This window comes from Ambystoma mexicanum, chromosome 1q, assembly GCF_040938575.1.
Source record: "Ambystoma mexicanum isolate Mex_15411 chromosome 1q, UKY_AmexF1_1, whole genome shotgun sequence".
NCBI lineage: Eukaryota > Metazoa > Chordata > Amphibia > Caudata > Ambystomatidae > Ambystoma > Ambystoma mexicanum.
Genome location: NC_090922.1, coordinates 473,520,148 through 473,533,156, shown reverse-complemented (window position 1 = coordinate 473,533,156; position 13,009 = coordinate 473,520,148). Strand labels below are relative to the sequence as shown.

At 46.8% G+C, this 13,009-nt stretch overlaps 1 protein-coding gene across 1 annotated transcript in view; it reads left to right on the top strand.

Moving 5' to 3' along the window:
- The window catches only part of LOC138528930 (interferon-inducible GTPase 5-like), a 328,797-nt gene that overhangs the window by 60,722 nt on the left and 255,066 nt on the right, over nt 1-13,009 (top strand). The gene's annotated exons all lie outside the window — the stretch shown is intronic.

Sequence of the window (13,009 nt, the reverse complement as noted above, 5' to 3'; positions counted from 1 at the left end):
TGAGTTCTGAGGCAGAGCTGAGAAGAATTGGTTGCGGTCCCAGGATGATTTGGGATTTGTACTGAGGAGCGGAGGAGGAGCTGTCCATGGTCAGGTGCCGCCGGGCCTGAGGTGGCCCATTGCCTGAAGCAGCCGATGATTCGTGTACTCTGGTGGGGCTGTCCAGAGTCTGATGGAGCGCTCAATGGCTGGTAGGCGCTCTGCAGGTGAGCTGGAGGTGCTGCACTTAGGTCGGTGCAGGACTGGAAATAGGTCAGTGAAAGTTGCTGGCGGGCGCTCTGCGTTGGAACCTGAGAACGGGGGCGCAGCAGTTGCTGAGGCTCCGGTTGCCCCATTGTGTTGGATGGGCAGGATGGGTGATGAAGGGGTCCCAGTTGCGGTGGCCGGGCGGCGCCGTATTAATGTGGGCATTTCTGCTGTGGGTAGGAGCGCAGAGGCCATCGGACAAAGTGCTCTGCGAGCTGTTATTGAGTATAAAGAAACAACGGAGCGCCGGACTGCTGGAGCAACGGGTCCAGGCAGCGATGTTGCTTTCATGGTGTCGGGAGCAGCTATGATGACGTCGGCTGTAGGAGGGCCGACGCTGATTGGAGGAGGACTCGCGTTCGGACTGGCGTTCCAGCAACATAAGCTGGAACGCAACGTTGAATGCCTCTCTGGCGTTTGTTTGGAACGCAACGTTCCTCATGAGGGTTACGCCGGTGCTGGATGTGGGAGCCGTTGTGTTTTGGAAATGCTCAGCTGTTGGAGTGGGACATTTGCCAGAGTTTCGTGCTCCACAAATAGTCCGGGCAGTAATTAAATAAGTGACTTTTTGGCACAACGGGAGGGAATGGATGGCATTGATGTTATAAGTCATTTGTTACTGGAAATGGAGGGAAGCTCGGTGATCGTGTCTGGATTTATGGACGTCTACAGGGTGTGCGCTGGAGGACGGTGGATGCCACTTGCAGGTGATTTCACAAGAAGGGTAGCAAGGTCGGATTGCATTGATGTTAGAAGTCATTTGTTACTGGAAATGGAGGGAAGCTTGGTGATCGTGTCTGGATTGATGGACGTCTACAGGGTGTGTGCTGGAAGACGGTGGATGCCACTTGCAGGTGATTTCACAAGAAGGCTGGCAAGGTGGCGGGCGCTGGATCCGGACCAGTGGGGAATAAGTAATGTGATGAAGGATCCGACAAGTCACTAAATAGAGGTACATGTTTGGTGAGGCCGGTTGTATTGGTTAATGCTGTTTGTGTTTACGTTGTGGCCTCTGGGTTTAGTACAATTTGGTTCGGGTCATGGGTTGATGTTAGCAGTTTATGGCCTGTCATTTATGTACTGATGTCGTGTTTGTGTGTGGCCTGCTGTTAGGACATGCCTTTTGGGTTTTCACTATGGACTCGTGGGTGTGGGGTCCATGGGACATTGTAAGTTGTTTATGCAATGTTTCCTTTGCAGGTTGGCTGAAGTGGACATGTGGGTGGGGGTATGGCGCAGGGTTTTTAGCGCCATGGACTTGATCTGGGTATCGCTTACTGTGTGTTTTACATGTTGTCCTGCAGTGTTTTGTTGTCGTGTTCGTAGGGGCATTTCCCCAGGTTATGTGTGGATGATTCCAGTACTTTTAGGGGTAGTGAGGTGCTGTATGGTCAATTTTGGGGGCAGTGAGGTGCTTTCACTTCATGCACATGCTGGGATTGGTGCAGGGATTGTGGCGCAGAGGATTTGCATTTATGTTGTGCATTTCTTGGAGGATATTTTGGGGGGTGGCGCAAGAACCTTGGCGCCATGACGTTATTTAAAATTATTTTCTTGGGATTCACATGTTGTCCTGGGGGTGTGTTCTGTTGGTTGTGGTTTGTCCCCTGGTTATGTGTGGATGATCTGGAGTTTTAAGGGGTAGTGAGGTGCTCCCTGGGAATTTAAAGTGGTAGTGAGGTGCTGCGTGGTTAATTTAAAGGGTGGTTAGGTGCTGGTCATTTTAAAGGGCAGTGTGGTGCTGCCTGTCGTTTTTCAGGGAATGGGAGGTGCTGTCGGGTTGTTTTTAGGGGCAGTGAGATGCTGCATGGTGTTCTAGGGACAGTGAGGTGATGTCTGGTGTTTTTAGGGACAGTCAGGTGCTGTTTGGTGTTTTTAGGGACAGTGAGACAGTCAGGTGCTGTTTGGTGTTTTTAGGGACAATGAGGTGTTTGGTTGTTTTAGGGGCATATTGCGAGTGCGCCCTGGTTGTTTCAGAGTTTAGTGAGGTGCTGTCTGGTTGTGTTCTGGTGTGTTTTGGGTGTTTTAGGGACAGTCAGGTTCTGTGTGGTGTTGGGACAGTGAGGTGCTATCTGGTAGTTTGTAGGGGCAGTGAGGTGCTGTCTGGTGTTTGTAGGAATGGTTTGGGGTTTATGGAGGTGCTGTCTGGTTGTTTTAGGGGCAGTGAGGTGCTGCCTGGTTGTGTTCTGGTGTTTTAGGGACAGTCAGGTGCTGTTTGGTGTGTGGGGACAGTGAGGTGCTGTCCGGTCGTTTGTAGGGGCAGTTGGGAGGGGACAGTGAGGTGCTGTCTGGTCGTTTGTAGGGGCAGTTGGGAGCTGTCTGATGTGGTAGGGACTGTGAGGTGCAGTCTGGTTGTTTTAGGGGCAGTGAGGTGCTGTCTGGTGTTGTAGGGATAGTGAGGTGTCGTCTAGATGTGGTTTATATGATGTTAGGTGGGGTAGCGAGTTGTTTTGGTTTTAGGTTATTGAGGTGCTGTCTGTGTTTCAAGGGACTGTGAGGTGCGGTCTGGTTGTTTCTGGTGTTTTTAGGGACAGTGAGGTGTTGTTTGGTTGTGGTAGGGGCATATGCGAGTGCGCCCTGGTTGTTTTAGAGTTTAGTGAGGTGCGGTCTGGTTGTTTCTGGTGTTTTTAGGGACAGTGAGACAGTCAGGTGCTGTTGGTGTTTTTAGGGACAATGAGGTGTTGTTTGGTTGTTTTAGGGGCATATTGCGAGTGCGCCCTGGTTGTTTTAGAGTTTAGTGAGGTGCAGTCTGGTTGGTTCTGGGTCTGGTTATTTCTGGTGTTTGGTTGTTTTAGGGGCAGCGAGGAGCCCTGGTTGTTTTAGAGGCTGCAAGCTGTACTCTAGGGTTGTAGGGGCAGTGAGATGCTGTCCACATGCTGTTAGATGGGGTAGCAAGGTGTGTTGATTTTAGGACAGTCAGGTACTGTTGGTTGTTGGTTGGGCAGCGAGGTGCTGTTGTTGATTTAGGGTTTATTTAGGTGCGGTCTAGGGCCCGGTTAGGGGTAGTTAGTTAGTTGCCATTGCTGTACTTAAGTGGTTTTGAGGTGCTGTTTATGTTTTGGGTAAGGGCAGCTAGGTGCTGTCTGTTCATTCAAGGGGCAGTGAAGAGATGTACCAAACATCTCTTCAGGGTGGTGCTGCCGGTATCTAGGTTAAGGGGCAGCCAGATGATTTTTGGTCATGAGTTTTATTTCTGGGTTCCTTCTCCTTGTTGTTATTTAGCTGGTTGATAGCGGGGTGTTGGTTCTTCCATGTTGTGGTTCATTCAGCGGGTTTGTAGCTGAGTGGGCTCAGGTTCTGGGGAGAGCTTGCGCTTGAGTTAGTTTTTCGGTTTTCCAGTTAAGATCTTGGTTAGATCTTGGGGTGTAGTGGTTTGGGCTCAGGGGGAGTAAACATGGTTTCTGAGCTATAACATTTCTGGTATTTGCACTTATGGTGGATTCCTACCATGAGTCCAGTTGGTGTTATTGAAGAGAGGGGCAATTGTCATAATCTGTGCTGGTCATGATCATGGCCATGAGTGTTGTGTTGGTTGAAGAGAGGGACATATGTCATAATCTGTGCTGTGATTGATTATGGCTATGAGTGTTGTGATGGTGGTGATGTCACTAACATTCTAGGTGTAGTGTTGGTATGATGATGTCACTGGGACTCTGGTGGAATGTTGATGTATGTTTTGGGTTCTACTGGTGTCAGTTGGCCCTAAGCTGCTGTGCTAGATGGATGCCCCAGTGCTTTCTCTACTTAATAACTAAGAGAAAAAACCTACATGTAAACTACTTACCTTCGGGTGTTCTTGATTGGCGAAGGAGGCCTAGTTTATATCAAAGAGCCGGATTCATTGCTCAAAGAGTAATAGAGACTTAATTCTGACAAGGACTCTTTAATTTGGGCTGTACTGAATCCAAGATCTGCTTTACTTAATTTTTTTTTAAATTGGTCAATAAAGAATAATATTTCTGTTCCAACCAGCTGTCTGCCTCTGTTGTCACACCCCCCAGTCCGACCCTGAGCAGAGGGGAAACGTTACATGAAAGGTGGTAGAATCTAGGAAAACAGAGCTGCTGAGGAAGGCAGAGACAGAGCACAAGAAAAAGAGGGTAAAACGGAGAGAACAGAGCATATTCAACTTCAACAGGAGGTTTGTGGGAGGGAGAGTGAATGCATTAAGAGAGAGCAGCATGGAGCTGCGAAGGACTAAGTTTAAGGGCGCAGAGCTTGATGAATGGCTGAACTAGCTTGTTGTGTTGGGATTTGAAGCTGTTCTTACTTTAACCTCACTTTGGCTTAATTTAACTTTCCTGCGCCAATCGCAAAGGCATAAGTGTTTCAGCCGTTATCGTTTTATTATCAACGTTTCTCTAGCCTGTTATTGATAATATACCATCTTTCAATTGAATGCATAGCTATAATAACGATATCATTATTTTTTACCATGGGATAATCTGCATACTTCTCCTCCCCAAAGTGGAGCGGACTCTGTCTGCTTGGAACAGTCCAGTGACATTTTAAGATGCATTAACTGAAACAAAACTTTGTTACGACCTATTTTATGAGCTTCTCACGTCGTGTTGCATTGAATTGTGAGATTATTGCTGTGCACAAATCACACGAATGGGCAAGTGGTACCTATTTCATAATGGACTCCCACAACCACAGCATTCTTTGCCATCCAACCACTCATTCCTTACCATCCCGTACAATACAAAGCCACCATCCCAATGACGAAATCACCAGTGTATTTGCGGCTCTCTACTAACACATGCACTGGTAAATAATGGCTCTCTGTCTGGTCATTCCCCCAATCTCTGCCAAGCATGACCCTCATTCTCGCGAATTCCCAGCACAGGCCTTGCAGCAAGCTGAATCCATGCTTCCCTGGCACTGTTGCTGCAAATAAATATACCCCAGACATGTTCTACTGATGTGAACATAACAAAATATGATCCACAAAAACTTAACCCATCCTACGACCCACAAGTCCATATGTGGAGAAAAACTTAAGAAAATGAACGGCACACACTAAATTATTAGAATAAATTATAACAGTGCTAAAGTCTTTACATTTGTGAACAAAGACTCTGCGTCCTCCGGAATGGCACCTGCCACCTGACTGACCCAACTAATATGAACGTAAAATGGGCAACCCGAGACCTGACCCATCTTCAGTACCGTCCGTTTAGTGCAAGAAAAGCTCTCTAGGACTGTCTGGAGCAGGCCGCAATACTAGGTCAGGCACACCATAGCAATTATGACATTAATTCTGCCAGAATATTCAGCGTGGAACAAGGCGCGCCGCGCCCGCTGGGGCCCACAGTACATATAACACACAGTTTTAACCCTGATCACCATACATATACGCCAGGCGTCTTTTACTTTTGTGAACATGACAAAATATCCACAGATACTTAACCCGTCCTACGACCCACAAGTCCAATGTTGCCCTGAGCTTATTTCGACATGCATCTTCTAAAAGTAAGTTAGTTACCTACATTTTTCACTGCGTACGGTAACTGGTAAGTGCAGCAGGTAGCGCAGCAGCACACACAGTACTTACATTCTGATATCTTCTCACAGTCCACTCCGACTCCGACAGAGACTTGTCCGCTCCCTCAATCCCAAATTTTGTAGATTCTCCTGGCTGGCACTGCAGGCTGGTGGCGGTGGGCATGGGGCAGGCTGCCTGGCACACTGCTGGGCTGGCACCGTTATGTGTTCTGGACGGGATCGCAAAGGGCAAAGGCACGCACGTCGACCGATGTCGTGGCACTTGTTGTTTTGGGGTCGTCTGTGCACGGCACATTTATGGCAAATCAGCCTGGTTCGCAGCTGCAGGGCAGGCCTGGGTCGGCCGGCCCTGCCCGGGCCCGCTGGGGACAGGGGAAAATTGGACAATGGAAATAACTCAGACTGGGTAGCAGTGTGTTGTCATATCGCACCATAGTGCGATTTTCATTCATTCCACGACGTATGGTGCGAATTTGACAACACACTGCCACTGAGCAGTTCTGCAGCAGGCTCAATGCATGAGCACCTCCACCTAGGCTAGCAGTGCAGGCTCACACACCGCGGCTCAACCCACCACCCTCCAGGCTGGATCCGCCAGGCCCGGTCCTCACGTGCACACATCTACATCAACAGTTCTCTCTTTGCAGCCTGCCTGCACCCTGCTGCATGATATGACACACCACGTCCGCTGTCTGTTTTGTAAACGGATCATCATGTCGGCTGGCATGTGGCTGCAGGGATCAGAGCAGCAAAAGGAAAGGAACACAGGAAGGGGGTGGGGAGGTCGGGTGAAGGTTGGTCAGGACGGTGACGGTCAGGAGGACTCATTGCCTCAATTAAGTGTGGTTGGCTTGGCCCGGGGAAAGCAAGGAGTGCTGTTGTTATTTTTATTGGTAATTTTATTAGACTCAGTCTTTGAAGTCTGGTACCCTGGCCCTGCCTGGCAGTGTCCACCACCACCCCTACACCGCCACAGATAAAGTGCTGTGTGTGCATCTTCTCCAGTGCGAGGCTGCCCAAGGCCTAGTGAGCCTGATGAGGAATTTGAAACCGGCGCAAGGCACGGGGAGGCCGGACAGGAAATGGATGCATGTGTAGTTAGTAATACATGTATTTACTGTCAACTACTACTCACTCAAGTTAATACTTTCTGCATGGCATGCCATGGGCATTGGAATGCATGAATTTGCAAGATGCAAGCAGCTTCGCGAGACAGTGAGCGAGAGACGAGTGTGTGTGTTGACTAGCCTGGCTCCACCACTGCCTGAGAGTCACACAGCCACTGGCTGGTATACGAGTTTATTTATTTATTTATTTTATTTGTTTGTTTATATAGCGCCAGCAGCTCGCAAGCATCAGGGCGCTGACATGTACACGTAGGGACAAAACATATAAAATCACAGGACAAGGTGTTCAAAAAGTCATTAGGGGTATCAGTTTCTTTGGACCGGTTTATCATTTGAACAGATGAGTCTTGAGTTTTTTCCGGAAGCTTGTGTTTTTTTGTTCTAGTCTTAAAGAGATGGGCAGGTTGTGGATGCTTTAATATGGAAGGCTTTCACATGTCCGTTAGCCTTATTTAATCTGGCAATTTCGATTTGACCTTTTAACTCCAACCTGAGTGTCCGTCTTCGTACGTTCGGGGCCAATTTGTTTTTCAGGTAAGACTGGGCAGTCCTCTGGATGCATCTGTTTGTCAGCGTCATTGTCATGATCCCAGCCAATGAGCACAGTTTACATTCAGGCATTCCAGATAAGCCAGGAACATTATCTCAGTCACTGGGTCAAAAGTGGGTGTTAGCCTGGCTTACATGGTATTTGCAGCACTCCCAGCATCTGTTTCCATAGACTTTCAAAGTGTCAACATTGGCCTCATACTCCAACATGGCTGCCGCAAGATCCATTCATATCTTACAGTGCGTTCCATTGATATTGCAGAGGGAGCTACTTAAGCCCCACCTCCGCTGAAGCGTTCACTTCGCATCTTCTCCGTTGACAGTGGGTAACTCTACCAATGCTTTCGCCTCATAGGACCTGCCAAAGGAGAGAAATATAAGACATTAGCTTTACAGAAAAAAAGACAACAGAATCTCATAGATTATAGAAAATATTTACCAAACCGTAGTTTTCTTCGAAGCAGTATCTTCAGTCAGCAGTGGTCTTTTATTACTGCAGCAGCTCCTGTCAGAAGTTTCTCTCACAGCTGCAGCATCATCTGATAAGTTTTCGTCCGAAGCCGCTGTATCTTCAGTCAGAAGTCGCCTCCGCGGCATCCGAAAGGAATTTCCTCAGCTTTCTGAAAATCTGCAGATAAAACGGAGGTATTTAATGAACTAATGAACTGAATAGAAAAATACAAAAGAAAGTTAAATAAGCTTACGTACCTGAAGTACTGCAGGTTTCTCACAGCACAGTTTCAGCGCTTTTCCTGAAGACTGCAGTTATTCCGTATAGTTGAACTTACGTTGTTTAACGTTTCCTCAGCCTAAGTAACTTCATGGACATCCACAGCCATAAACCTTTCCGAATTCTGAGAACCTGCAAAAGAAAAGTTAATAATTAGAAAGAGAGATCTCTCCAACGTAGGAATAATTACAAGCTATATATAAGAATACAGTGTTTTTTCCCAAGATACTTTACCCAAAGACAAGTATGGATCCCTCGGCATTCCAAGACTCCATTGTATTACATTTCTGCTGAAACCAGGATGGAGACCTCCACACATAAACACAGGTGAGAGGGGAGAATTACAAAAGCATACATTTTAAGGCAGCACCTTCACAGTAATTAGATGCTATAGCCATTCTATTGTTATTATTGTTTTTACAGAAAAGCAAACCACAAAGTGTCGAAGTACAAGTTCACAGCCTGAGAAGGCATTACGCTCCAGAGGATTCCAGGTAAGCGTTAGTCATAGCCTTAAATGCAATTCTTTCCTCAACGGCTAACCAGTGTAGATTCCTTATATCCTCACTTATATGTTCCTTTTTGGACTTCCTTTTTATAATCCATACCGCATTATTTGGGATATTTTGGCATTTGGCGATATGGCACTTATTTGCTCCCAACATTGCCGTAATCCAGCCTTGATAGGATGGTGGCTCTGGCTATTGTTGAGCAATTGTCTTAGCTCAGGTAGGGGTGAATTGACTTGAGTAGACGAAAGTGATATGCGCAGTTCTTGTTTAATTGGAGAACATGGATTTTGGCACTCATGGACGAATCCATGTATATCCCTAATGTTGTTACTCTGTCTACTACCTTGATTTGGATGTTGTTTATGTGGAAGGATTGATATGCGCTGTTAAGTTTGGCTCGGTCTTATTTGCATTTAGACATAGCCATTTGTTATTTATCCAGTTCTCAATGGTTTTGTAGACTTCTTCCACCTGTCATGATGCCTACCCCCGGGCATCCGTATCGAGTCCATCAGCCCCGGGAACAGGCATCCAGATACTCATTAAAACCCCAACAGCCCTGGCTGGGGGCTGTTTGGATTCAGTCCTGGCGCCTTAGGCGCCAGGCTCATCATAGAAATCAGTCCTGGCGCCATAGGCTCCAGGTTCATAGACTTTACTTACCTTATGCAGACCATGCTGCAAATGAGTCCAAGCCAACGTGAGGCCTGGATGGGACTATTTTATTACAGGGACTATTTTTTACTCGGGTGTGGTTCTGAGGAACTTCTTACCTGGGACTACTTTGCAGGCTATTTAAACCACACCCGAACAGCAGCTCATGCTTCGTGTTATTCTGCATCCAGCAGCGTAACGCTCACAGTGTCTGCAAGTCGGCATCCACTATTCTGCCACGCCCGCCTCGAATCCGGAGCTCCTAGACAAAAGGAAAAGGAAGGAGAAGAGGTTAGATCACGGACATTATTTGATTCCTTACCTGATTCCGGACCCAGCACATCTCCGAGCCTGGAAAGGACATTATTTCAGCACGCGTCGCTTCACCAGCAGCAGCGCCGCGTTATACTCACCAGTCCACTGCTTCTTTCAACTCGGCGCTGCCTCCATCATTTTCTTCGTCGAAACCCAGCACCTGGGGGGAAAACAAAAGGAATAACAAGTTGAGCAGAGAAAACTGACAAAGACAATCTCTTTGCCACCATAGGCTTACCTGCTTTACCACCGGAGGTATTATCCTTTAATTCGCCGCATCTTTCTATGCCGCACCTATAAAGGGAGAGACAACAGCAAGTTAAACTCATGCAACTTTTACCGGACAGTGTTTGGTAATACAGACTCTTACTTGAACGCCATCAGCTGCCTCCAGGCAATATTCTTTTGGACCCAGCTGCAACCTAACGAGGGAATGGAACAAGAGTGAACATCGGACATATTGAACACTTTGAACTTTATAGACACTGGAGTCAATATTCCTCCAGTACCTTCAAACCAGTGAAGTGACTGGTATCTACGCGCCCCGGCATGCCATGCAGGATGGAGAGCTCATCATTTAAAAACATAAGGTGAGGTTACCAAGAGGGGATATCGGAGGTGATTAGTGGGGAGAACGAGAACAGTTGGGGGGGCCATCACTAAAGTCCACGGGTGGCTAAATCCCTTTCTCCACTTGCAGGAGAATACTTCTACGAGTCCAGCAGACAAGATTAGGCGGGCCAGTCCAGACTGTCATCTCTTCACTACGCATCACGTTGGTGGAGACCGCAGCTGTCCGGGTCCGATCGACGCCCCTGTGGGAACCAGGTGAGCGTAACACCACCCTTGCGCTATCCTGTTCGTAGTCCCCGCTCAATTCCACCACCAGCTGAGTGTTGTTGGTGTAGTTGTTGAAAAAGACATCCAATTTGTCGAGGACCAGGCATAAAAATCTTGTGTACAGATTAAATAGTAATGGAGATAGGCTGGCTCCTTGAGGCACGCCGCAGTTAATTGTCTTCACAAATGAGAAGTTGTTACCCCAGTGAACCCTGGATTTTCTGTCTGACAAGAAAGAGGCTAGCCATCTAATTGGTTCTGGGGAGCAATTGGCGACCTTCGCCAAAGCCGATTTGAGTTGATTATTGCCTACGAGATCGAAAGCCTCGCTAAGGTCTAGCAGCATGAGTAGACCAGTGTGTACCCCTTTTCCACAATGCTTAGCATGTGTGACTGCAGGTCCAACAATGTGGTCTCAGTACTATATGCTGTGGGAAATCCGGATTGCTGATCGTGTAGTACATTGTTGTATTCCACGTACGCTAGAAGTTAGGCAGTTGCTATCCTGTCAAGTACTTTTAGCAAGAAATTGCAACTTATCGGTCTCAGATTGCCGGGGTCTCTGTGATCTGAATCCGGTTTTTTTGCTAAGGGCGTGACAGTGACAGATTTGATGCTTTTCTGGGACATGTCCATCACGGAAGGATGTGCTCACCATTTTAGATAGGAATGGAGCGAAAATGTTGGTGTTTTCCAAAATTAGTTTTGGGGGAATGGCATTTTCTGCACATGTGGTAGGTCTCATTGAAGTTAGGGTTCTCAGTATTTCTTCTGTGGTGACATTTTTAAATTGGCAAGGTTCCTACTGACATGTGATCGATGCTCCTACTGAGTGATATATTTAATCTGATGGTTGTTTTTGAGCCTCCCGAAGCAGGGTCCTGGCTTTGTTGTCTTTGGCAGTGAAGGCTAATTGTACATTGTTACAGTCCACCTTAGATGGAGTAAAGGGTGGAGCTAATGCCTTGGGTTTTTCTATTGATTTTAGTATTTAAAACAATTTCCTCGTGGATTTCTTTTGGCGTTGCATATGCTTTTTTTGTATGTTTTTTCACTCTCTTTCACCAGTCCTTATTTTCTTGGGTGGGATTTTTCCTCCATCTGTTCTCCCTTCTCCTCTTTTCTTTTTTTTAAGGCGGTTAGGATGTTATTAAACCGTTTCTGGTGGTTGCCATTTGGTCTAAATGTTTTTGTTCTTAGAGAGGCTATTTGATTCACCATTAAGTTGGTGTGACGTGAAATGTTTGCGATCAATTTGTCGTAGGATTCCTCGTCATTAGTCTTTTAATGTATTGAGTATACATTGTTCAAGAAGTGTTGGCTCGAGGTTTTTGTAATTCAGTTTTGAAATTTTGATCAGTACATTCTCTTTTGTTATTTCTTGTAGGAGTATTTAGTGTCAGCGAGAAGAGGACAGTGAAGTGGTCTGACTAAATACATGGGTTGGTTTGAAAGTCACTTGTCTCCAAATTGTTGGTGATTATCCAATCGAGTTGGTGGATGTTAGAGAAAATCCTTAAGTGGATGGCGTCTTTATCCTTGGGGTTCCTGTACCATCTGTTAAAGTCCCCCAAGACCAATGTTTCTCTGTTTCGGCCCTTTAATGGGTTTAACTGTGTGTTAAATCTTCATTAAACTCCGAGATCAGGGATGGTGGCCTATATAATAGGATGATGTTCAGACAGTGGTTGTCTGTTGGGGTGTATTTGAGATGGAGAATTTCACAGCCATCACTTGAGGTGGTTGCTGGAAACATTTGAATCAAGCTTCTGATGATGATCGAGTTGGGACAAAGCTCAGCCTCAGGCTGGCGCGCACACACAAACACACACAAACACACACAAACACACACACACACACACTCACGCTCAGGACACGGCACCGGCAGTCAGCAGTGAGCCAAAGATGAGAGATGACGCACACACACTGTGTGTGCGTGCCTGATGAATTAATGGCACATGGGCTGCCAAACAGCAAGGCCCAGCGGGAGCTCCAACGGGACGCAACGGGCACCAGGCTGAAGCCAGGGGGCAAGTGCCCCCCCTGGCTCCACCATTGGTCATCACTGTAGTGATCTTAAAGCACTGCGTCCATGCATGAGCAAATCTCATCTCATTTCCGGTCCCCAAACCATCTCTCCTTCCAGCATCCCACCGGATTCTAGGATGAAATGTGTAGGGAGAGTTATCTAATCCGGAGGGAAAAAACTCTTAGCGATGGTTGTGCACAAGAACCATCCCAGAGCGCATAACAATGTCACTTCCAGTATCTCATTCAGTACGTAAAGTTCCTTACACTACCCTGGCATTTTGCTGGATTGACATCACTGGGGGCACATGTCTCTTCTTACATCAAACCTCGTAGTCTAAATTACTCACTATGACCGCCATATTTGACAGACTATGGTGCAAGTCTGCTCATTGCTTTTACACAACGAGCAGAAACACCAGGCTAAATACAATTCCATAATTAACACTGCAGCCTAAGCACAAGTGTCTTACCTATTATAATTTCTTTTCAAAACTTCT